Source organism: Scardinius erythrophthalmus, assembly GCF_964197995.2.
Source record: "Scardinius erythrophthalmus genome assembly, chromosome: 4".
NCBI classification, from domain to species: domain Eukaryota; kingdom Metazoa; phylum Chordata; class Actinopteri; order Cypriniformes; family Leuciscidae; genus Scardinius; species Scardinius erythrophthalmus.
The window spans coordinates 31815620-31842177 of NC_138224.1; the positions used below are offsets into that span (position 1 = coordinate 31815620).

Below are 26558 nucleotides of genomic sequence, written 5' to 3' on the forward strand. Positions count from 1 at the left end.
TAGACTGATGCTTGCAGAGAAGAGAAAACATAGATGCATTCAGTGTCCGCTGGGAGACCAATGCTCGCTGGACAGAAGAGAAAACTTAGATGCATGTTACGGTACATCCTCTGGGAGACCGAAGCTCACTGGATGGAGAAAGGCTGTAGCAGAAGATGAGATTAGCCGGAGAAACAGTTCTCCTACTGGAGACACATCACTGCTAGCAGTAGAGAAAATGAACTGGAGTAACGAATCCTGTGGGAGCAAAGGAAACCTCGCTGGTGTGGCAGTAGAGAATTAGCCAGAGAAACAGATCTTGCGGGAGCATAGGAGAAATCACTACTGCGGCAGGGGAGAAAGTAGCTAGAGTAACAGAAATCCTGAGGGAGCATAGGAACCTCATTGCTGTGGCAGTAGAGAATTAGCCGGGGAAACAGTTCCTGCAGGAGCAGAGGAGACATTGCTGCTGCGGCAGGGGAGAAAATAGCCAGTAACAGAAAAAACATGAGAGCGAAGGAAAACCTTACTGCTGTGGCAGTAGAGAATTAGCCGGAGAAACAAAGCTCTCTTGCGGGAGCTGGAGACAGCCTTGTTACAGCAGTATAGAAAATTAGTCAGAGAAATAGAGTTCCTGCGGGAGCAGAGGAGACATCATTGCAGTGACATTAAACAAGATTAGCTAAAGAAACAGGGCTCCTGCGGGAGCAGAGGAGCCAGCCTTGTTACAGCAGTATAGAAATTTAGCCAGAGAAATAGAGTTCCTGCGGGAGCAGAGGAGACATCAGTGCTGTGGCAGTGGAGAGAAAATAGCTGGAGTAACAAAAACCTGTGGGAGCAGAGGAAACATCACTGCTGTGGCAGTGGAGAATTAGCCGGAGTAACAGAAAACCTACGGGAGCAGAGGAGACATCACTGCTGTGGGAGTGGAGAAAATAGCTGGAGTAACAGAAAACCGGCGGGAGCAGAGGAGACATCACTGGTGAAGCAGTGGAGAATTAGTAGGGGTGGGGGAAAAAAATCGATACGGCATAGTATCGCAATATTTTCTGTGGCAATACTGTATCGATACACGGGCGCCAAGTATCGATCTTTTATTATTTAAATTACACATGAGAATTTAACTTTGGTAGTAGAATGCTAAAAATCAATTGCTCATTCAGTCCACTAGATGGTGCTGTTTGTTTTCTGGTGAGGTCAGCGGGGTGACTGTCGGGTTGACTGTCAGCGTGCAGGAGGACGTAGATAAAATAAACATGGCAGCATCAGAGAAAGAAATCCCACGCATAGACTAATTCGTGGCGGTGCGCCACAGAATCAACACCGGCCACATATTGCGTTTCGTTATAAAACATTTTTTTACGCAATTTAAAACACGCAGCATATTCATTCAGCTACATTTCCTTTCCCTGCTCTCCCTCCGTCTCTCTGTCACTCACGCGTCTCTCTCACAAGCAATGTTTTGTCTCGCCAAAGACTTATTTGATCGGTGAGTGGTGTACATGACTGCTGCGCTTGCGATAATGCGCATATTATGGGCAGAACGAGCAGAGAGAGAGAGCCCCAGTCGTGCGCGCGCACCCTCGTCGTCTTCAAACTGTCTTTCTCTCTCTCACTCTCGCTCCCTTGCGCATATTAATCAAAATCAATTGAGAATTGACACAATGGTAAAAGATCGGAAGACCGAAGTTTCACGTGCAGCATTCGGGTATTTTTTTCCTGAATTACTGCTGGGTGTTGTGCAAAAAAAAAAAGAAGAAAAACTTTTACGTTGCCTTATCTTCTCTGAAAAGCGTTCCGCACATTCAGCTGACATGAAAAACACTTTCAATAAACAAAACAAAATCCAATGATGAAATGTTTTCTGTGTTGACAAATCTTGTGCGATGTCCTGACTGCCGGGATAATCACACGCGTTGTACAAGTCCGCTAATGACACGTCCGATTCGCGAACTACTCCTTTGAACCGATTCAACCAAAACAATCTTTAAGTTTAGACTGTTTGCGGTAAATGCAGTTGGGTTGTCGAGGTCAAAACTCTAAATAAGATGTGAATCAAATAAACTTACTATAAATAATGTTATGTCATTGTTTTACTCTTACACTGAATGTTTGGATTTTGTGAAGGTGTGAATAATTATTGATTAATATTTAATATAATAAAGTTCTGTGTAACAGATTATTAACGGAGATTATTAAAATTGATGTGACATGAACAAACAGATGTTGACAGTTTTCCTTTGCGGACATAATTTGAATTTGGAAAAAGGTAATAAATTGCAATATATTGCAGAATATCGCAATATGTTTAAAATCGCAATAATATCGTATCGTGACCTAAGTATCGGGATAATATCGTATCGTGGTGCCTCTGGTGATTCCCACCCCTAAGAATTAGCTGGAGAAACAGTTCCTGCAGGAGCAGAGGAGACATCACAGCTGTGGCAGGGGAGAAAAATAGCGAGAGAAACGGAAATCCTGTGGGAGCAGAGGAGACACTGCAGTGGCAGTAAACAAGATTAGCTAAGGGAACAGAGCTCCTGCGGGAGCAGAGGAGACATCATTGTTGCGGCAATTGAGAAAAAGCCGGAGTCAGATAAAACCTGTGGTAGAAGAAAATATCACTGCTGCGGCAATGGAGCAAATAGCCAGAGTTACAGAGAACCTGTGGGAGCAGAGGAAACATCACTGCTGTGGCAGAGGAAAAAATAGCCAGACTCACATGAAACCAGGAAATGAGCTCCTGCAGTGTGTGGATGAGCAAAGGGAGGAGGAAAGTGGGGCTTGGAGAGCCGATGGTCATCTTTTTGTGCGTTAATCTAAGACGCGATGAAGAGGAGGTTAGAGATGAAATCGTTGCAGGATTATGCATTTCTGTTGTTTAAGTGACCGAGCACAGATATCAGTTTGCTTAGAACGATATTGACTGTCTGAGAGGTGGACGAGATCCGAAAGTCCTATTTATTTATTTATTTATTCATGTATATAGTGGAGATCAACTGTGTTCAAATTAATGGCCAGGATTCGATGAGGCTGAACCCATGGTTTGGCTGCGTTTGGAATCCAGAGCTTAGCCAAACTGTGCAGGGCTGAAAGATCAATTATTGAACGTTTGATGATTAACAACGTCAAAGTACACTCTGATTTAGATAACGATTGTTCGTTTATCTGTTGCTGGTTTCTACGGAGACAGCTTACGTAAAAGACGACGCTTTGCATAAATTTAGTTTAGGCACTTTGTGTTTGTTTAATTTTGTTTCATTTAAGGATCACTAAACTATTGGTGTGAAGCACATTGCTTGTAACCATGTATAAAAACATTTATGCTATAACTAGGTTTCTACGCGATTTATGCAGATGAATTGCAGGACATAGTTAACGATATAAGTTAGGTTAAAGATTCTGAGCGCATGCGTTCAGCACGTAATGCACGAGGCCGCGAGCTACTGTACTTGTGAGTTTTAGCCACAAGAAAGCAGCGCGTTAATGACAGAAAATAATTTGGACCGACACCATTTAAAACGTGTTCCCCTCGTTATAACCGAACAACTGAATGCAATGCGAAATTTAACCATGGAGCGGAGCGCTCGCCGAGTTCAGCCAACGGGGTTGAGAGTGTCGGCTGGCCGACCGGTACTGAATCTGCGGCGCTGCTCTTTTAGGGCCTGCGGCTTCGGCCTAGAGCTGCTGGAGAAGCCCGTTCTTTGCGTGAAGAGGGCGGCATTGCCCGAAACGCGAGCGTGGTGCTTTGCAGGCCTTATGACCATTCTCCATGACAGAAAAAAAAAAAAAAAAAAAAAACACGTTACTTGAATGATCTGGTTTAGAAAAAATGCGGAAGAAGTTTGCTGGTATTTCGCCTGTGGTGGCAAGGACCCGTTTATTTGGCTTGACGCCCGCAGTATAATACCCGAGGATTCTGGCAAATATTCCAAAAGGATGGAAAATTCCTTCATCGGATGGGAGAGCTTGGTTCGGGAAGATAGGGCACAGCCAAATGCTGACAAACTTTCAATGAACAGAGATAGGTCTGCTGTGAATTTATACTCTGTCATTGAGTTGATCACTGATTAATCTCCAGCTGTGCATAATTTGGTTAATTATCTGAACCTGCTCCTCCCGAACTTTGTTAAATAAAACCTCATTATGCAATAATGTTGGTTGTTGTTTATTGTTTTCCAGATTGACCGTCCAGCGACATACTACAGGCTGAATATCGACGTGCCCATCCTACGCCAGTGGTTTAATGTGGAGTCAGAGATCAAACAGGACTTCAGGTTAAGTAGGCGGGCCATGCATGCCTGCAGCGCCTGATGCAGAGAGAGCCGGAGCATGGCTGGGGCAATTAATTTGAATTTGAAGTCCTGATCTATGTCTATTGGCATGCCCATGGACTTTACTATCGTGTGGGGTAGAGAGTTTTCAGTGTGCCCAAATTATACACAAGGTGGCACAGTTCATTTGGGACAATATCCATAGAGCCATCGCCTTTCCGAAGCCTGGAGACCTGGACACTGTGGCTGATGGATTTGCCCAGTGTTCTGGGACACCCGTCCTCAACAAAGCTGTTGGTGCTATTGGTGGTTGTCATATAAGAATTAAGCCCCCATCACTTCATCGCCTGAACTATTTAAACTACAAAGGGTTTTACTCAATAAACATGCAAGCCATCTGTGCCATCAGGTTCTGTACACATCCGTATGCATCTTAAAAAACAGTTACTTTTATCTGGCCAGAAATAATCCATCCAGTGGATACTTTATCCTTGGAGATGGTGGATATCCTTGTTTGGAGACACCAATCTGTCTCATCACTCCATATAGGGAACCTGTGAATGGCCGGGTGGAAAGAAAATTTAGTTACCATCAATCAAGGGCACGTTCCATTGTGGAGAGAGCCTTAGGCATTATGAAGACTCTTTGGAGGTCCACACTTTTCAGGGCCCTGGAGGTCAGTCCTACATTTGTACCCTAGGTCATAGCATCCTGTGCCTTCCTGCACAATGTTTGCATTGACAATGGAGATGTCCTGGAACCAGACAATGATGTGGCAGTGGACATCCTGGACCCAGAACCTCCCCTACAAGAAGCTCATGAGGCACACGAAACACCAGGGAATGACACAAGGAACAGGCTTGCTGCCTTGATCAACGCACAAGCCCCTCATTAGAAAATTCTGATAAAAATTGTAAATAGTTCAACACTCTGGGGGTGTTTTTTTACATGCACATGTTCTTTTGTGCTGTTCTATTGTGGACTCATGGTTCATTTTTTATAATTTTCTCTAAATGTCTATTAAACTTAATTCTATTTTGACAACATGTTGGTGATGATTTCTTTTATAATGATCTAGACATGCAATTAGTGTATTGGTATGATTGATCAAAAACCTTTAACACTCACATTTTCTTTGACCCATGGAGAGGTTTATTCAAAAAGTGCACTGATCAAAGAATGAACACTTAAATATAAAAAAACAATGAACAATTTAAATAACAAAAACAGCATTGCAGTGATGCAATAGGCAGGTCAGCAAACATTGCTGAATCGAAATAAAAAATACTGCACATTCAGTATTGAACATTTTAACATCTGCCGTCTTAACATCTGAACACAACAGAACAGAACTATTGTTCGGGTATTTTGTACACAAGTTCTCAGTTTTGGCTTCTGTTTCTTTGTGCCTTTTTGAAAATGTGATAGTTCCTACTCCCATCAACTTACCATTAACAATGATGTGGGGTCCTCTGCCGGCTTGAAAGAGGCCACAATCATGGGAGGATCTATCGCTGACCTTCCCCCCAAAATGGTATGCATCACCTCATAGTACCGCCAGTTGGATACTGTTTTTTCACCGCTGTCTGTACCTGAGCCCGTCTTTGGTTGTATCAGGTCCTACAATAATAACCACATACATGTGGGGCGCCGTTTGTAAAGCGGCTCACGCTGAAAATAACAGCAACATTTTGTCACATTTAGCTTCAAACAATGTTTAAAAAACTGGTATGAATTTTTGACGGTCACTTTTTACCACATTTACAACAATATTTGTCAACTTAGAGATATTTTAAATAGTTAAATCTAAATATTAAATGTTACACCTAAATGTTAAATGTTAAATCTAAATGCTAAATCTAAATGTTAAATCTAAATCTAAATGTTAAATATAAATCTAAATGTTAAATCTAAATATTAAATCTAAATCTAAATGTTAAATCTAAATGTTAAATGTTAAATCTAAATCTAAATGTTAAATCTAAATCTAAATGTTAAATCTAAATGTTAAATCTAAATCTAAATGTTAAATATAAATCTAAATGTTAAATCTAAATATTAAATCTAAATCTAAATGTTAAATATAAATGTTAAATGTTAAATCTAAATCTAAATGTTAAATCTAAATATTAAATCTAAATCTAAATGTTAAATCTAAATGTTAAATCTAAATCTAAATGTTAAATCTAAATGTTAAATCTAAATCTAAATGTTGAATCTAAATATAAATGTTAAATCTAAATGTTAAATCTAAATCTATCTGTTGAATCTAAATCTAAATGTTAAATCTAAATCTAAATGTTGAATCTAAATGTTTGGGTTGAAAATAAATATTTAACTAATATGCAAATTCAAAATGCCGGTAACAGGAAGTGCCAAAATAAAAGCTCGAGGTGGTCAGTGTGTGTTTATAGCATGGTTTATAGTGTCAAATAACGAATAAAAACCATCTCATCCGAGGAAATGGACTCTTGGACATAGATTATCGTGATAATAACTACCTAAAATAATAAACACGTTTGGAGAAACTGTATTTGAAGAGTAGGCTAGTGTCACTTTTATGAAAAGTGCGGGACTTATGACCTGTAGCCATAATAGCCAGCCACTAGGGGGCTCACTTTGACTGAATGTCATGTCATTACTCTGTCATCACGATACTCTACAGTTTCTCCAAACGTGTTTATTATTTTAGGTAGTTATTATCGTTATATTATAGTTATTATTATGAGATGGTTTTTATTCATTATTTGACACTATAAACCATGCTATAAACACACACTGACCACCTCGAGCTTTTATTTTGGCACTTCCGGCATTTTGAATTTGCATATTAGTTAAATATTTAGTTTCACCCAAAACATTTAGATTCAACATTTAGATTTAGATTTAATATTTAGATTTAGATTTAACATTTAGATTTAACATTTAGATTTAGATTTAATATTTAGATTTAACATTTAGATTTAACATTTAACATTTAGATTTAACATTTAGATTTAGATTTAACATTTAGATTTAATATTTAGATTTAACATTTAGATTTAGATTTAACATTTAGATTTAACATTTAGATTTAGATTTAACATTTAGATTTAGATTTAACATTTAGATTTAGATTTAGCATTTAGATTAAATATTTAACATTTAGGTGTAACATTTAACATTTAGATTTAACTATTTAAAATATCTCTAAGTTGACAAATATTGTTGTAAATGTGGTAAAAAGTGACCGTCAAAAATTCATACCAGTTTTTTTAACATTGTTTGAAGTTAAATGTGACAAAATGTTGCTGTTATTTTCAGCGTGAGCCGCTTTACAAACGGCGCCCCATACATACACGCACGCATGCACACACGCACACAATCGACTGACAATCTGTGCGTTCTGGAATAGTCCAGAACGGCCGTCCAACCGAGGGCTGTCGACACAAAAAAAGTCTAATAAAGCAATATGAACAGCCAACAGCAGGGGGACTAATACGATCACTTATACGCTACGTGTAAAAAAACAACTGAGGAAGAAGAGTCGGCCTACTAGCCGCTGACAGAAAGTTAGTTTTATAAGACTTACCTATACTGCACTTTTAAATTTGCTTACATTATATTTAAATAGTTAAGTTATAGTATAGCAGTGGTCTCCAACGTGGTGCCTGTGAGTTGGCCGCTAAACACATTCTATAAATAGCCCCAACTTGCCAATAGCGATCCACTGTAAATCGGGGCTCCAGACTTCGACCAAATGGTATCAATTTGGGACTTTTTCAACTAAACGACGTTTCAATTTGAACTTTTGCCTCTACAAAATTACCCAACTCTCTTTGATTATACGCTGTCATTTGCGTTGCGTATGAGAAACATCAAATGGCAAACGCTCAAAAAGTGGAACAAAACTTGTTTGATCTGAGCAGCGCAGAGCATTATCAGCTCGGCCCAAAAAACAGCGACCGCGGCCAAAGCAGCTGTGCAGGCTGATCTCGATCACACGAACATTATTACACAGAGCTGCACGATCCACTGAGAAGCATTTAAATTCAGCGCAGAATTCTCTATCTCTATTATAAACCCACAGATGACATTGTGATTTAAGCTTGTTAAAAGCCAGATGAAACAGTGCTGATATTCTCAACATATTGACACAAAAAACAGGAACAGAAACATTGATCTAAGAACGAACCAGTTAGAAGACATTTCACTCCACAACTTATGAATTAACTGCAGTAAAACAAACTTTTTTGGCAGAAATGTGCCTGTGTATATTCATATTAAAAATGCTGTTATATTAATATAGTCATGTATAAATGTATTAAATGTAATGCAGTAATGTTTTTGTTTAGAAGTTATGGCAGTTTATTTATTTATTTTTGCATTTATATTTATACTAAATGTTTGGGCTAGTGCTTTTGATAACACATACAATAGGTTTATAAAAAATCAACTACAAAAAAAATCAATAAATATTTTCATAATTTTTCAGGAATTATTAATTATTTTTTTTAAAGGCTTGTAAGTTTGAACCAGAATATCAAGATATTTTATTATTTCGCATATGATGGTAAAAAGTAAAAAACCACCACCATGTTATATGTATAATAAATATTTGAGTATAACAAACAAAAATCCCTTCTAGATTATTTTATCCCTTGAGGTAGGGGATAAAAGGTACACAAAAAGGTTGGAGACCCCTGGTATATAGTAGCCTAACTATATGTTTTATAATTACAAGTTTCTGTAATTTGGGGTTTCTGTAGCCAGTGACATTTCATTATTTGTATTTTATGGCATTGTACATTTTTTGTTTTTATTTGAAGGCTGAGGCTTCATTAATAAACACAACCCCAATTATCATCATTGGTTTTGAGATGTTACTTGCTGTGAATACCTTGTCTGATAGGCTACACTATTGTGGCATATAGTAACAGGACGTCCTGGCTAGTGTCGGTCGCACACGACTAGAGGCGAATGGCCGGATGATGGACCTATTTGGGAAAAAGTCCAGGGCTGTTTTTTAGCCCCAGTCCGTCCCTGTGTGAAACGGGCGTTAGTTTTACACACATACGTATTTTCTGTTGACATTTTAAATGGCCAAGCCATTTGAAACTCTTTCCGCACAAAGAACAAGAATTCTGTAAGCTATAAGTGTGATGGCAAAATATATATTTTTTTTATTAAACTGAACACAATTAAATGGCCTTTCACCAGAGTGAATGTGCAAGTGATTATTATTAGACTTTTATTTAACTTATTACCACCCTCAGAACACTGCCGTTTCTTTGCAGAATGAGATTGGAAATTATGTTTCATGTCTGGAGAACTCATTCTGCATTGAATATTCACATGGGAATTAAGGGTTAATCTGAAACTCTTTCCACACTGTTCACATGCGTGTAGCTCCTCTCAAGAGTGATTTCTCATATGCCTGTTAAGGCTTCCTTTTTGAGTGAAACTCTGTCCACACTGTTTGCAGGTGAAAGGCTTCTCTCCAGTGTGAATTCTCATGTGATAATTAAGGTTTCCTTTTTGAGTGAAACTTATTCCACATTGTTTGCAGGTGAAAGGCTTCTCCCCATTGTGAATTCTCATGTGGACTTTAAGCCTTTCTTTTTGAGTGAAACTCTTTCCACATTGTTTGCAGGTGAAAGGCTTCTCCCCAGTGTGAATTCTCATGTGGACTTTAAGGCTTCCTTTTTGAGTGAAACTTTGTCCACACTGTTGGCAGGTGAATGGCTTCTCCCCAGTGTGAATGTTCATGTGATGATTAAGGTTTCCTTTTTGAGTGAAACTCTGTCCACACTGTTGGCAAGTGTAAAGACTCTCTCCAGTGTGAATTCTTATGTGGACTTTAAGGTTTCCTTTTTCAGTGAAACTTTTCCCACAATGTTTGCAGGTGAAAGGCTTCTTTCCAGTGTGTGTTCTTAAGTGGACATAAAGGTTTGCATGATGACTGAAACATTTTCCACACTGAAAGCAGGTGAAACTTCTAGATCCTGTTTTCCGAGCTCTTTTTCGTGTGGAAGTCTTTTGAGTCTGTGAGCAAAAATATTTTTCTTTATATCTTAAATCATGAGGCTTCTCTTCCATTTCATTCAGTTCTTGATTCTCCTTTTTCAGTGCCATCAGGTCTAAGGTGAAAAAAGACAAATACAAGTTAACCCCAGTTTAAATGTACAAAGTGAAAAACACATTTTGACACCATTCCATCTAATACAGATTAATCCTGTATTTCTGACATCAAAATAGCACTGCATATTAAACCTAAATGGAAACAGTTTATCCTGTGTAGGTAGTAATGTAGTAGGGTATACGCAGGCATACCACCTAGTTTTAAAGAGTTTTTGCATATACCTAGACATGAGAGAGTTGACGGCTCCAACTTCACAGCAAGTGGGACTCGCTATAGCATTAATTCCCTTCACTGTCCGTGTTTTGATTTCAACATTTTAATTTCAACAATCAATCGACCTGACGAAAGACATTGTGGCGACATGACGAGACCAACAGGCAAGAAGACACTGCTCACTGTCAATATAAAACGTTTATTGACTCCAAAACATATCATTTACTTACATTTTACAAACAAAAACAATATGGAACACAAACAGCTCATGGAGGTCCCTCTCTAGAAATGAAATATTCTTTATTGGTCCTGATAGGGAAATTTGGAGTGGACTCAAAAGCAACCTACAAGTATTACAATTACCATGCATACATATCCATATTCACCATCACAGGTATCTTAAAAAAAAGAACACAATAATAAAAAAAGGCATCACTGACCCAGATTCAACCATCTAATGGATACCAGCACAAATTAATTTTTGAACCTGTTTAATTTGCAACAAGGAATTCTGTACCTTCTCCCAGAGGCTACGACATCTGTTGTAGACCACTTGATCAAGTTTTAAGAGTGAGTCTTTTTGTAATTTCCTGATGACTTTCTTCCATTTTAGATCTTTGACACTTAAAGGGATACTTCACCGATTAGTATTAAGCTTTGTATCAGTAGAAACCCGGTAGTATTTCCGAATGACCTTGCTTCCCTCCCTCATGTCCCCCTGAGACGAGAGATTTCTATATTGTGTGTCTGGGCAAAAAACTCAGATGACGCAAAAATCGTAATTTAGCATCATCAGAGGCTTTTTTGGCCAGAGGCTAGAGACTTCAGCCAGTAGTAGGAGCTAGTTCCGCATGTTTTCAACCCGCCCATAGGGGGTGGGATCTCACTCACAGAATGTACAAATAAGTGTCAGCCATCTTTTTTTTTAAGCTAAGCTAACAGACTCTTGCTCTGTGGAGAAAGCTGAGTAGTAGGCTAACCACGATGGCGGAAGGTAGTTTTGAAGATGATACGGCAGAAGGGGATTTTGAAGATCTGATGCTCATGACTACCTGTACGAGCCCCAATGCAGCGAGGAACAGTTGCGGATGATGGAGGAACAAGAGGCGGCCGGAGCAGCTGCTGCAGCAGAGGAGCAAGACCTGCTTGGCGGCCAGGAGATAGAGCCCGGGCAGACTCGAACTGGGGCGGACTGGTAGTGTCAGTGCTCTTGCTAGGGCAGCGAAGCAAGTGCATTCTGGGAGTTGTTGTCTTTCATCCACATGAGTCAAAAATAAATTTTCTGGCTTTTCTCAGTCTAGAGGGCACCGACTTCTAAAATAATTTCACATTTCTACTACATATATGACCCTATTTAAATACACATTCATCTTTTCAGTGGTGAAATATCCCTTTAAATCAGTCTCTGAGGAGATACAGGTTCAAGATATTGACCATTCCTTATATCGTATTTTAAATTATGTCAGAGGACTGGTTTGTCATGATCGATCTGTAAGATACATACTTACACATTTCAATCCTTCCATTCCATATGCCTGTATGCTTTTACCTGATCACTCTGCTCCCGGAAGTTTCTAGAAATATACGCCAGGATGTGGTTTGTCTTCTTCTGGTAGCCTCATTCTGGCCAGCTCAAATGTGGGGTTTTTGAACCTTTTTTCAGTTAGCTCTCTTAGACAGTCTCCCTTGGGAGATTCCAGTCAGGAAGGACCTTCTAATCTACCTTCTATATCTTCAGAATGTGTCTGAAGTTTCAGCTCAAAATACCCCACAGATCATTTATTATACCATGTTGTAAATGCCCCCTGTTTGAGCAGAAGCAAAAACATGCTGTTTTCGTTCATGTATCTTTAAAACGACAGGAGCCGCTGATCCCCTCCCCTTTCCAGAAGAGGGCTGTGCCTTTACAGCTCGTGCCTCAGATTCTCTGACAACAACAAAACGGGAGAAACAGCAGGGGGCCGTTTCCAAAGAACACATTTTTGGCATTCAACTACGCTGCTTTTCCATTATTTTTATGTAAAATGTGAGACACAAGCATTGAAAACACACAGAGACGCATTTTTTAAAAGTTAAACTTCTTTTAACTTGAGTTCTGCATTTTTTTAACGCAGTTTCCTGCGTGAGATGCTGTAAAAGATGCAAGACGAAAAACCATGGAAAAGTAGAGTGGAATGGAAAAATGCATTGTGTTCATTGATACAGCAAACAACAGATGAGACATTCTTGTGTTTCCACTAGCTGCTCTAATGAGGAGATAAATATGGCGGATGGTTTACAGCTCACTCGGGAGGATCTAGGCCTAAGCTAACAGGGCAGATTCTGTCATCAGAAGTGGGTGGGGTCTGTGCAATGTGATGTCACCATTTATAAAAACATGAAAGACTCATTACACTGTTGACACACATTTATGTTCAAAACCCATTTAAAAGTGATTTTTGCAAAATAGGTCCACTTTAACATTAACATTAGATTAATTCTAAAAATAATTGCTCAATGTTTATGGAGCTTATAATATGACAAAATGATTTGAATTTGCATTGTGTAAATGAGTTATTGACAAGTGTAATCTAACAAAATAATAGTATGTGGAATTTTAAATAGTTCTGAATTTGATTTCTTTAAACGAATATTGAACATTTGACATTTAACGAATTGAAATGTTTTTATGGCTGAATTTTATAGACATGTATTTTCAAACATCTGGTTTTTTTTTGTTCTGAATTCTTGGACTGCAAATATCCAGTTTTAAAAAATACAGATTCAAGTTTTCAAGATTTAAAATGTATATTTTTGTGTGTACATTCAAACTGACTACAAAATGTCATGCCTTAAATAAAACAACATGATGCGCTGCTTTAGCGCGTCTTGGTTTCCTTGAACATCTTTCTGGCACACACCAAAAATTAACCAAAATATATATGCCCAAGTCACTTTGGAATAAATCACAGTTGTTTCATGATAAAAAAACTTGACTTTACAGTCCAGAAAATAGGCTACAGTGGGTTATAGCAAATTATTTCACGGACCCCCTGGCATTAAGAACTGCTGGTCTATACTAGGGCTGCATCTAACGATTATTTTTGTTGTCGATTAATCTATCAATTATTTCTTCGATTAGTCGACTAATCTAACGATTATTTTTCCGATTAATCTAATGATTATTTTTTGGATTAGCTGATTGATCCATTGGCAAACTTTACAATAAATAATACGCACAACTTCTACCATAAGTATTTCAAACTTTTATTAATTCATTTTCTGAAAAATACTTTGAAATTTCCCAGTATAAAAAATAAAGTGCCAGAATTAAAATGCAAACAACACTTTAGTGCATCATGTAACAATGCCACATAAATTCTGCCAAACACTGTGCAAAAAATACATTAATATGAAGGCATTGAGTAGTTTAAAGGAGCGAAGTCCAACATAAACACTGCCTAATACAGTGCAAAGAACACCTGAAATGTTTCCTTTAGTTTAAAGGAGCAAAGTCCAACATAAACACTGCCTAATACAGTGCAAAGAACACCTGAAATGTTTCCTTTAGTTTAAAGGAGCAAAGTCCAACATAAACACTGCACAACCTAAACAGTGCAAAAAAAGTTGGGGGACTGTGTTACTAATTTGAATAACTTCACTTCACTCAGTTCAAGTAATAGAACAGATTAAAAAAAATCTCAGATTTGTAAACCATGCCTTCAGTTTTTGCAATCTGTACCCACAAATTCATAAACCATGTCCACGCTTTCGCAATCCATTCCCACAGGTTTGTGGCTCACCCTCATTTTAGAAGAACACCAGGAGCTACGTTGTTAACAAATCTAATTGTTTTATTGTGTATTAAGTGGAATACAAATTGCTTAACTGCATCTGCATGCTGAAAGTGATTCTCAATTATGGCGGGTATGGGGTGGAATATATGATTTAATATGAATGACGTGCATCAAAAATCATATATTCCACCCCATACCCGCTACACTTTAAGCATGCAGATGCAGTTAAGACAATTTGATGTATTCCACTTAATACACAATAAAACAATATACAATAAGATTAGTTAACAAAGTAGCTCCTGGTGTTCTTCTAAAATGAGGGCGAGCCACAAATCTGTGAACGGATTGCGAAAGTGTGGGCATGGTTTATGAATTAGTGGGTACAGATTGCAAAAACTGAAGGCATGGTTTACAAATCTCAGGGCGCGGATTAGAAACTCGTGGGCACGATTTGTTAAACCAAGGGAACAGTTTGAGAATTTGTGAGTACGGTTTATAAATGGAGCAGACAAATTGCAAAAACGTCGCCACGGATTGTTTTTTTTTTCTCCCACAGGTGACTTCCCGGGCTCCAAAAAAAAAAAAAAAAAAAGCCAGATAATCTAACAAAAATTCTGCATATCAATATACGTCAGCAAGATCTCAAATAGCATTGCAATGGAGGAATGTTAGCATGTTTACATGCTCTGAAGTCAGGCTTGCTCTTTTTTTAGTCACAATGTTGCCAGCAACTGAGAAAAGGCGTTCAGATGGGGTTGAAGTTGCAGGCATGGACAAGTAACACTTTGCCAGCATGGCCAAGGTGGGAAATCTTGCTTCATTTTCTTTCCACCATTTTAATGGATTTTCATCCTTTGGGATGGCCTGCTCACCAAAGTACACAAGTGTCTCGTTCCTCACAAGTATCTCATTCCTCACTGCTTCGCTGTGAGAATCTTGATCTTGGACGTGACCAGTGTCTTCTTCACCGTTACTGTGCTCATCTGAATCCGAACCAGGACTTGTTCTACTTCCTCAAGTAGGCTCCACTGATCACTTTTTAAATCCAGGAAGCGCTTCCCTTGTGGTGTGACATCAGGATCTGAAAGCGTTGCCGTTACAGGCCACCTCTGTTCAAGCAGGCGGCTGATCATGTGCAAAGTACTGTTCCATCTTACGGATACATCTTGTATTAACGTATGCTCAGGGGTACCCATTTGTTGCTGCTTTGCTTTCAGCCTTGTGCTGGCCAGCTCACTTTTTTTAAAATGTTCCACAAGGCTCTTCGCAGCCCTCAACGCCCTGCTGATCTGGGGATCCTTTAGAGCATTTGTTTGACAACCAAATGTAATGTATGACCAGCACACCTGAGAGAAGCAATCCCATGCTTTTCTTCCAAAATGCGTAAAGCAGCAACCACATTCGCAGCATTATCACGTACAACCACGATTACATTGGTCATGGATATCTCAAACTTCTCAGCTGCTTTTTCCACCCAGGTAGCAATATTTTCAGCTGTATGCCGATCTTCAAGTGGCATGGTGGTCAAGTTGAATGAAGTAAGCTCCCAGTCTTCATTAATGAAGTGGCAGGTGACACCCAAGTATGCCTCTGTGGCAATACTGGTCCATGCATCTGTGGTGAGAGTGATTTTGGTTTTTACTTTTTTGAGTGAAGCTTTCACTCTCAAAATTCTCCTCCATCAACTTAGTGAAGTGGAACCTGGAGGGAAGTGTGTATCCTGGGTGGAACGCGTTGATCATCTCACGAAAGCCCTGACCCTCTACAATAGAAAGAGGTCTCATATCCTTTACAATCATGTTCAGAATGCTATCGGTAAGTCCAGAGGCCATGTGGGGCGTGCAAACAGTTACGTCCTTTTTATGGAAGAAATCTTGCACGCAGCTTTGCCTCTTCCTGAGAAATAAAACAAGCACATCATTAACATTTTTAAACCTGCAGTCTATGAATGCTAACAATTTATCAGCTGTATTTTGAAGAGGGTAGTGTATCTGTATATTATTTTAACATAAAATCTATGAATGATGACAAAAAAATATATTTCAGAAAGGGTAGCCTAATTATGTCATTTTATTATGAAATATGCAAACAGGAAGCATTTTAAACTTTATTTTGAACTAATGGTACTATTTCATAAAATGTAAGATGTATACAGTAACAGGCCTATTTAGGAAATGTGTTGTTTACTATAGTCTGTTATTACTGTAGTGGGAGTATGATTTACTCAATTAACTTGTCCAGTAACTTGTCCGAAAATGCACTTGTGTTTATCTGCAAAAAGGTTCACATACAATAGATTGCAGCCTAGGCTACTGTTAATATAAATATAACGTTAGTCTTTTGTTTTTAAAGTCTACATTAAAGACCTGCGAGGGACGTATTTCTCCCTTAATAATTTCTAAAAAGCTGACATCTCAGTTCATCGCGAGCTCACAAATCTGTTATTATCAATGAAACTGGCTACACAATGAATCTTTCATAATATATACACTTTGTTTGCTATAATCAGAATTCAGCACTGCACAAAACGTCCATTTTGAGCGGTGAGGGGATTTTATATTAAATGCATCTTATTGGCCATTACGTTCAAGAAATCAACACAAATGTCTGTGATTGGCTAAATTGTTCAACGCTGCAAAATTTTTATAAATAGATAGAGACTCTGGCCTGTAAAGCGTTTCTATTTTGTTTTAGTTGTTCTTGTTGCTTTTGTGCAACAGATGAATGACAATTTATTTGTTCTTAGATGTTCAATTAGTAGATATTTACATTTTGTGGGAGTCCCGCAAATCGTTTTATTCTCCCGCAACCAGCACACACACGAGTGCATTACCGCCCGCGCCCGCACTCGGCCCTCAGAACTATATTCCCGTGCCACACCCCTGACAGCTTAAGCACTAACGTCGATCCGTTTTTGACTGAAACACAGCAGGTATGACCGCAACAACAACTCCAAAAACTCACTGTAATAATTAGGCCTACTACTTACCCAGCTGGCTCGTCATTTTGAGTTCGCAGAGTCACAGGATGTTTCCTTTTAAGATGCTCGTTCATAGCAGTTGTGCTGCCATGGTATGCCATTTCAGCTTTACATAGTGAACAAAGCACCTTTCTGTTTGGGCGTAGTTGGAAGTATTCCCATACTTGGATGATCGTGGTCTTGATTTATTGTAGTTTTCACCATGAGCGGGAGCAGAAGCCGCCGTTACTCAAAATATCTCGTAATTAATGTGACGCGTCGACGCATTTCATGCGTGACGACGTAGAAAACTACTGCAGTGCAGCCAAAATTCTCCGTTCAACTTTTCTGGGATCCTCTACCTGAGGATGATCTGTGACCTACTTTTTATAAGATCTGAATTTTCCACATTTTTAATTTTAGAAAACTGAATTTAAAGTTCCAAATTTCTTCGTCATCTTGAAAACTTGAATCTGTATTTTTTTTAAACTGGATATTTGCTGTCTAAGAATTCAGAGAAAAAAAAAAAAAAAAAAAAAAAAAGCTGTTTGAAAATACATGTCTATAAAACTCAAATTCCGAACTATTTAAAATTCCACACAATATTAAATTGTTAATTACACTTGTCAATAATTCAAATTTACATTACATTTACATTACATTTATACATTTTGTGTAAGTATGACATTGTAATCATTATACTGATGTATTCTTTCAGTAAAATATAGCAAAATGTAGATTTTGTTAGATACTTAGTTAGATGCATTATTAAGTGATCGCAATTAATGGGTTTTACTGTTTTCTATTCAGAAGCAGATATTCCTTTCTGAAAAATCACCAGCATAAATTCTGCATGCTGGGACCAGTTCTAACCAGCATAAACCAGCCTGGATCAACATGAAATTCATGCGGATTTATTCTGGATTTATCAGCAGGTTTGTGTTTAATGTTACATGAAGCGACCCACTCCATGTCAAATAAAACAGCTTTACAAATGACACTTACATGACATTCTTAAAAAATAGGCTAGGCTATATATTATTCATTCCTGTAAAGCTGAATATTTTAATAAGGATAAATATGACTGAGTTCAGTTTTGAGAATGAAACCAACCTGATTGTTCCTCAGTATCTTCATATTTTACTCTGAATGTTTCTTCAATCTTAATGTCTTCTTGTTTCACACTGAATACTTCTTCAATCTTCATGTCTTCATTCTCCACTTTAATAAACGCCATTTTTATAATAGTGTCACATGGATCTCAGTCGCTTCACCAGGAGTTTTTCTGTGTTTGTCCTGTTTAAGATGAGAATAATTAACAGAAAGTAAAATAAATCCAAATTGGTAAACTCACTGGTAATCAGAGTGATGGTTAATAGCATACCTGTCAACCCTCCCGTTTTTCCCGGGATTCTCCCGTATTTTACATTGCTATCCCGCTATCATCCCGTTTAAATATTTTCCCGTATTTCTCCCGTATTTTTAATCTTTCTATAATTTTTTTTTAAAAATCCCAAAGGGCGCAAACCAGTTAAGCGGAAATCCCGCCCTGCAGCTAATTTCATTGGTTAAGGTTACAATGACGGGTAGGTTTAGGGGTCAGTGTTTGGTGTAGGCAATCAGTACTGTGATTCACATGACCAATAAAATCTTTAGAATCGGCTGCAGGGCGGGATTTCCACTGAAGTAGTTTGGGGAAAAAATCGCGCAAAGAACAGCAGCATCCGAGGATGGATGAACATGAGAGAGATGGCATTAACACACGCAATTATGTCAAAATGTCCGTTTTGTCGAGTATCCTCATAAGAACAGTCTGAGCAGTCTATTAGTTAAAAAAAAAGTCGTAAATGAAAGTAAAGAGTTGTGAGAGAATGAGACGCGTGTGAGATCCGTCAGCGGCTGTTTTTAAAGAGACAGTAGCCAATAAAGCTTTCTGTCAGTAAAGTTAATCAAAGAACAAAGGTAACAGAGAAAAGCACTCACTGCTCTTGACTAAAGATCTTTTTTTACTTTAATAAGGATTAATCTATGTACAATTTAAATTGTATGCAGTGCAAACTGTTTGATAACTTCAATTTCTGTATATTTTTCCTACCTGTTAGACAAATATTTAAAATATACTGTTTTATGTTTTTCTACATTAATTTGGAGATTAATTGTGAAATTATTACATTATAAAATGTATTTTTTTTTTAATGGCAATTAATCGTGATTAATTAATGTAGTTAATTCTTGCAATTGATAAAAATAAATAAAGAAACATGAATAAGTCTTATGTTTATTTTAATTGAATAGTATGTATGTATTTATTTATGTTAATATCTGCGCAATTAATGTTTATTTAGCCTGCCTCTGCCATCCCCCCCCCCCCCTTCAGATTTCCCGTATTTTGGTATCCAAATGTTGACAGGTATGGTTAATAGTGGTTAGTCAAAAACACTAAAAACTACCACTACAAATTCATAAACATAAATTACAAAGACACAATCGCATTAAGCTGTGATTTATATATTGATTAGTGAATTACATATAGTACACTTTATTGAAAACATTTGTTAAAGTTGTCATTGTTGTTTTCGTTGCATTTACACTGTTTTGACCAGCAGGTGACGTCAGCACGCGGGCATTCGAGCGATTCGAATCACTGAATCATTTTGTGAAGCAATTCATTTATTTGATTCGGAAAACTCGCATATGAATATGTTATGTGCAATAATAATTCACTAATTTTACATCTCAAGTAAAAAACTATGCATTGAAACAGTTTGTATCGTTTGAAACACTTAAAATGCTTAAACACAAACCTTTCATCAGCCTAATCACAACAGATGTGGGAGCGCGGCGCAACCTTATGACGTCACGCCACCATATCAAAATAAAAGTCCTGTTCACACTCTGCTGTCTAAAAATCACACAAGTGAATACAATTTACTCAAATAAACACATACACACACAAATAATAAAACATGTCAGGTGTTTTCATTTTTGAATTTTAGTGACAGCTATAAAATGTTGTCCAATGGTGTGCTGAAAATAACTACCAAGAGTCATTAGACATAGCACATCTAATATGTGAGATTTAGTCTTAGAGACAAAACAGTCATGTGCAGAAATCATTTATACCAGGGGTCCAAAATGTCTTTTTTTAGGAAAACATTCTTTTTTTTTATTCTTTTTTCGAAAGTGCCATAGCAAAAACTGCAGTTATTATACATTAAACAAGGTTAGTCAATCAAATGAAACCTTTATTATGACCAGAGAAATATGCAATAATCAATAGGTAGCATGTTGCAATGTTTTATTAATAGTGCAAAATTAATTTTTATTTTCCTTGACTTTGTAAATGAGTCATATGAATGAGTTTAGGTGTTGTTGACACAAAAAGTCACATTTGTTGTTAATTGCAATTGCCTTCTGTCAACATTACCATGATCAATAACTGAATATTTGTAAACTATCTGACCTTGTAGAGGGTTTAAAGTCACCATGAGATCAAAATGGACAATTCAAAATTTTTTATAGATTATTGCAGTGTTTATTGTAAATGATTTATCTGTGCAAACCATATATATATATATATATATATATATATATATATATATATATATATATATATAAAACGTGCCTTCGTAATCTTTAATCTAAATAACCTTCTCTTCTCTTCAAACCACAATCATCCAATCAATTACCGTCCTACATTTTTTTCTTGTTCCAGAAGCCATTTTACTCGAATATACATCACAAACAATAAGGACGAAAATACTAAAGAAACTTTCATTTCATGCCAACTTTAATGCAATGAATTCTCATCAATCTTTTCCCAAATTCAGCATGTGTCATTCCAACTCTTTCCAATCTTTTAGGGTGTATTCACACCTGCCTTGTTTGGTTCGATTGAATCGAACTCAAGTTCGTTTCCCCCCTTGGTGCGGACCTTTTGGGCAGGTGTGAATACAGCAATCGCACTTGGGTGCGGACCAAACAACCGAACCGAGACCCAGCTGAAGAGGTGGTCTCAGTGCGGTTCCAAACGAACTCTGGTACGGTTCGTTTATGGTGTGAACATGAACCGACCCAACTGCAGAAAACTGCGCCTTTTTATTTGACTGCTCTTATGAGGATACTTAACAAAACGGACATTTTGGCATAATGGTGTGTTTTCATTTCAAGCGCGAAAGAGAAAGAGAATTCCGGCGCGCTGTCTGTACACACGATACTGTTGCGCGTCTTTCTGCGCGTCGTGTGTAGGACATTCACAGACAGAGCGTTCTCTTTTGTCTTATCGCGCTTAAATGGTTTAAAAGCATGTTCTCTCCGCCGGAACAGCACATCGTCGTCTTCTCAAAATCCTAATCACAACATCGTATAGATGACATTGTATCATATGATGCTCATTAGTTTCTTCATATTGCGTTTGTAGAGAATAACACCAAATCAGTAAAAGAACAAATATTGCATTACGAAATTTCTCCATGCTGAGCCTGTTTTTGCACTTCCTGCTTTTCCCTGCTTGAGAATTCCTGTCCAATTAATGGACGACCTTAGCACACGTGTGGTTTTGTTTACAAATTTTGGTTCACTTGCAAAAAGAGCAGTGTGAAAGCGAACCGTACCAAACAAAAAAAAATCCACATTGTATTTGGTCCGGACCAAAGCAAGTGAATCGGACTTTCCTGGTGTGAATACACCCTTAGTGTTGCTGGGGTCGATATTGTTACCCCACAATAAAACATTTGTGAGGTAATTATCTTTAAATGTATTTGCACTTTTTCACAAAGAACACCCCAATGGGAAATTTTATGTTAGATTTAGTGTTTACTAGAAATAAAGAACAAGCAAAGCCTTGCAAAACCTAAGGAGCTGAGACTCATGGTGAGGTTACGGTCTCATTGCAGGGAGTCATCAGTGTTACCTATACCTGAATATCAGATGATGTCACGTAGTCTTAATGTGATAGGCTACCTTTTGTGTACAAAAACTACTAACTGGATTTCAACCAATCAGAAACAAGCAGTTGAATACGCCCATCTCAATTTGAAAAAATACGAATATAAAAACAGCTATTTTCAAATATAGCTTCAGATGCGCTCAAGACAGCCCGCCGAATAGAAGTAAAAGAAAACTTCTGCAGAATTTTATGTAAAACACCTTTACTGGAAAAATGGAAAAGAAGACAGACAATGTCAGCGAGAATGACCCGATAGTGGAGTACTTTCATGCAGGGTACTTTCATGCAGTCTCTCCTATAAAAACCTCCAGAAGAAATACGCGCTATTTCAACGCTACAGTCCAAACGTCAAGACAAGAATATCACCAAGCCGTATTTTTTACACCAGAAAAATACAATAGCATTGTTACAGCTGAGAAGAACAAGAACTCCCATCAAACTCAACAATGCAAGAAAAAAAATTGCTAAGTAAAACTTAATTGAAAAATAAATAAATATTATATAGCCTGCTATATTTATGTATTGTTTTTATCAGTGTAATATTGTATTCTATAAACTATTACAAATTTATTTATACAAAACAGTACAAATGTAATTGTTTATCTAAATATAGTCATACACAAGTTAGAAGAAATACATATTTTTTAAAGTCCCTGTAAAGGCAATTAAAAAAAAAATTCTAAACACATTATAAATGTTAGTAATGTACAGTGGTGGACAGTAACGAAGTAAATGTAATTCGTTACTGTACTTAAGTAGTTTTTTTGTGTATCTGTACTTTACTTAAGTATTTAAATTTTGGAAGACTTTTACTTTAACTCCACTACATTTCGAAGTCAAATATCTTACTTTTTACTCTACTACATTTTCAAAATCAGTCGTTCCTTTTTATTTATGAGTGGATAAAAACTTAACTGGTCAAACGAGCCACCAATCACTAGCCTACAACGTGCGTGCTTTGTTTTGAACTTGCCTTGGCGCTTTCTGCGTGAACCAGAGCTGTTAAATATGAGAGTTGCGACCATAGACAGTATAAGGTTGCGACACACTAGGCTTGTTCGACTTGAACCGGAGCTGCACAGACCGATCAGTTTATGACATCGCGAGAGTGATTGAAAAGCATACAGAGCCGTCTACTACACTAGTACACTCTAATCGATCTCGCAGTATTTTAATATCATTCGAATGGTCTGTGCAGTGTGCAGCCGCTGTGATCTCGCCGCCGCGCGGTCACGTGATTCGTGTAGCTCTCAATAGTTCCAAACAAATCGCGTTGCCAATGATTTTAAGCGGGGCAGAGCAATTATTTTAATTATTTTATTATAATTACTATTATTGCAGCAATTATCGGTAAATATTGACGCATAATGAGCATTGCTTATTACGTTGACACTAAAATTACTTGCATATAATAGCATTTTTTTTTCTGGGGAGTAGCAGAAACACTGCATTAATACGTTTTGGTGTTTTGGAAGGAAATAGGCTGCTCCCATAACGTAGAAAAAAAAAAAAAAAAAAAATATATATATATATATATATATATGTATGTGTATAAATGTGTGTGTGTGTGTGTGTGTGTGTGTGTGTATTTAATGGTATTGTGCAGGTTTATGTGAATGTATCATAACATTAGGATGTTTATAATAGGCCTATTATAACCATAGATGCTCGTGAAAATATATATACAGTAATACTGTAAATGTATTATACCTTATGGGAACAGTCCCCTTCCGTCCAAAATTAAACACACAAAAAATGTATTCAATTCAAAAATATATATAATATAAATATATATAGAGACTAATTAATGTCATTTTATTAATAGATTGATGTGCCAAGAGTGACATTGGAGTCTTCACGTAGACTGAGTTAAGCAAGAGTCTTGTGACAAAAATTATAATAGGACATTATAGCCATAAAAAAATCATAGTACTTGGATACTTAAGTACATTTGAAGGCAAATACTTTTGTACTTTTACTCAAGTGAATGTTTAAAGGCAGCACTTCTACTTTTACTTGAGTAATATTTTACCTTGAGTATCTTTACTTTTACTCAAGTACATGGTATGTGTACTTCGTCCACCACTGGTAATGTATTGCTAAAACATATTACAAAGACTGTGAACTGTGAAGTACTGAATTGTGGAGTTAGACCGTTAAACAGTTTTTCACCATTGCTGTGTTCCGGATTTTTTGGGCGGGGCTAAAACGGGGGCTCGATGAACTTAAAATTGTTGCACTAAAGCCCCTGAGCTCCTGGACACGCCCCTACTTGATGACGTACTGGAGCCCCTGGCGCTGGCCCCTCCCCTAACAATATAAATATAGCACATTCATTCACATCAGTTTGCTGATCGCGAGTTACTGTCAGCACTATTAGTTACTACAGCCTACAGTTTGCTAGCTAGCTATGCCTTCGTCACGGAAATGCGTACTACCTGGATGCGATCACGTACAAAACAGATCGGTGTCCTTATTTAAACTTCTGAAAAACGATCTCATCAACAAGAGGTGGATTAATTTTGTGAAGAGCCACCTTGATGAAGAGCTGAGGATCACCGCCAAAACCCGCCTCTGTAGTGATCATTGTACAAGGGATAGTTTTATAAACTTTCGTCGGAGACAACTGGGATTCACTGATAATCCGCTGTTACTGGTGAATGGGGTTGAACGACTATCTCCCGCCTCGGCCTTCATCCTCCCGTCGCGTCAACAACTGGTGCCATCGTCGGCAGTGCGTGCCCACCAATGAGTGTAAGTTGCCTTGTGTGCTTATGTTATAATTATATTAGGTAGTCCAGGCTTGAACATGTAAGACTTTGTAAAACTAATTAAGCATCCCTTACGGCTGTAGCGGTGACAGATGAGTGTGGCGACGGCAGCGAGCTTTCCCGCGAGTGGGCGTGGTTTCAGCGCAGCCAGCAGACACACCCCCAGCGTTTGAGAGCAGAGACTACTGCTCATTTTTTCAAGATTTTGATAGCTTATTTTATGTACTTGCCGCCTTTTTTTATCATTCAAATTTGGCTGGGTGGCTAATAACACCTTTTCTGTGGTGTGACAAACTCAGAACACATACTTAATTTTGACTTTACAGGGACTTTAAAGCTATAAAAATTTCCTTAAAACCACTTGTTAGGCACTCATGTCATTCGCGGATAAATTGCCAACTGAAACAGCAAAATAATGAAAGGTTATCATTCCCACTTTTTTGTCTTGCTTGTTAAACATTAAATAGACTTTAAACAAATCTAGAGGCACAAGAGTAGACTATAATAGCTCGCGCACAATCTTCACTCGGACGCGCGCTTCAATTCGTTGTGGAGAGACTGTGCCTGATATACAACCACCGATAAACATAATCGGAGAAAAAAAAATAGAAAAAAAATAGGTCTGTCAATCGATCAAAAAATGTAATCGCGATTAATCGCATGATTGTCATGAGTTAACTCGTGATTAATCGCAATTCATCGCACATTTTTTATTTGTTCTAAATGTACCTTAGTTTGTAATACTCTAAACCAACAATGGCATGGATAAATATGGATGCTTTGTGCAAATGTATGTTTATTATTGAAACTATAGTCAACATAGAGCATGAAGATGAGACATGTTTCAAAGGTCATAGATGTTTTTCAAAGAACTTTTTCATGTCTATTAGACACATGTAGAAAGAACAAAGAAATACCAGGTTCCCATTATTCTCTTTCTTTGCACTGAGCAATTCACTAACACAAAAATGTTTAGATTTTTGCATGACAGGGCAGCTCTTCTGAAAATGCTAAATGTACATTTGTTATTTATTATTACTACATTAGTTTGTCTCTCTCTGTGCCCATTTTAATGAAGCTAAATTCTAAATAAAACTGTTTTCATTTGGTATATTTTACTGTTTCTGTTGTCAAGCAACGGAATGAATATGAAATAGTGACTGAAACACGACCCAATAAACATAACCAACTCTCCCTTCCAAGACGTTAATCTTGGACGTTAATAACGCACAAAAATCCTGATAATCGAGCCGTCGTCTGATGAAGTCAAATACACATAAGATAAAGACAATATTTGTGTTGTGATTTCGGCTATACTTGCATGTAAAATTAGAGAAGCAACATAATATCTGTGTGTTACGTATCAGAACGTAAATGTGTGTTTATATTGTGTAGAACAAATGAGTGTGCGCATGTTTTCTTTTTGTTCTCTTTTTGCTCTCTCTCTCTCTGTCATTTTGCGCTCATTTGAGTGTCACAGGTGCAGCTGATTAGAAGGGCGGGGCTGATGGACTCCT

At 37.6% G+C, this 26558-nt stretch overlaps 1 protein-coding gene across 1 annotated transcript in view; it reads left to right on the plus strand.

The window, feature by feature from the left end:
- Positions 1–26558, plus strand: part of LOC308689281 (uncharacterized protein) — a gene marked incomplete at its 5' end in the record, with an annotated part of 510821 nt that overhangs the window by 151596 nt on the left and 332667 nt on the right. The window lies entirely within an intron of this gene.